General features: G+C 30.7%; 1 non-coding gene across 1 annotated transcript; it reads right to left on the reverse strand.

The window, feature by feature from the left end:
* Nucleotides 1-242: 242 nt before the first annotated feature.
* LOC117672923 (U6 spliceosomal RNA) lies at nt 243-349 on the reverse strand. Its single transcript, XR_004593420.3, has one exon. It is a non-coding gene; the product is annotated as a U6 spliceosomal RNA (small nuclear RNA).
* Nucleotides 350-996: the final 647 nt, after the last annotated feature.

Genomic DNA, 996 nt, shown 5'->3' on the forward strand with positions numbered 1-996 from the left:
CATAAATTATCTTACCAACTGAAACTTGTTCAAGCTGAGCTGAGAACTTGGGGACATGGCCTTATAAGTTTTTTGGTGTATTACTGACATGGTTTTTTATTGCTTCTTCCAGCTGAGCAAGTAGAGTCAAGCAAAATGGCCTGCTGACTTCAATTCAACTATGAGAAACATTATACATATACATACATACATACATACATACATACATACATACATACATACATATATATATATATATATATATATATATATATATATATATATATTTGTGTGGCATCCTTGTACAGGGGCCATGCTAATTTTCTCTGTATGGTTCCAATTTTAGGATATGTGCTGCTGAAGCAAGCACAAAAGAAAATACTATAAAATGGCAAAATTATGGGTCATATTCACAGGGATTTCTTCCTCCATGTTGTTATAGCTCTTTACAATTCTACAAAGGGAAGTAATAAAGATTAAAGACTGTACTACTAGTTTGCACCTTCTGTCTAACATTCAATTTTTAGCTATAGGTGTCTGTTTCCAACTACAATGACAAAAAAATGATAAAGCATGGACCTTAACAATACAAACTACTTCTTTGGTGCTTCTGTTGCGACATTGTATGCCTTTACTTAAGGTATGAAGTTTACATTGTGGAGTCATGATACATATTTGTTACTTGCCTTCCTTTATACTCTTCCATGGACATCTCTGTTTCCAACCAAGGCCAGCTTCATAATTTCCCTCAAAAATTCTACAACTGTTTTTAAGAAGGAACATTATCTTTTGTACCATTGGAACTTATAGTCCACAACTAAAATAATTTTAAAATACAGTATTGCAACTCAGAATAAAATAAAATATATTAGGATCTTCTTTTTAAAAATCTCCAAAATAATAGATATATAGATGGGAATAAAAGTATATTAAGTATGATATAAATGTACTTGATAAGAAGAAAGTAGATTTTATGAATTTGTGATGTAAGATTAAGAAGGAATGATTCAATTCAAG

The sequence above is a fragment of the Pantherophis guttatus genome, chromosome 3, assembly GCF_059756535.1.
Source record: "Pantherophis guttatus breed Tessera chromosome 3, ASM5975653v1, whole genome shotgun sequence".
In the NCBI taxonomy this organism is placed as follows: domain Eukaryota; kingdom Metazoa; phylum Chordata; class Lepidosauria; order Squamata; family Colubridae; genus Pantherophis; species Pantherophis guttatus.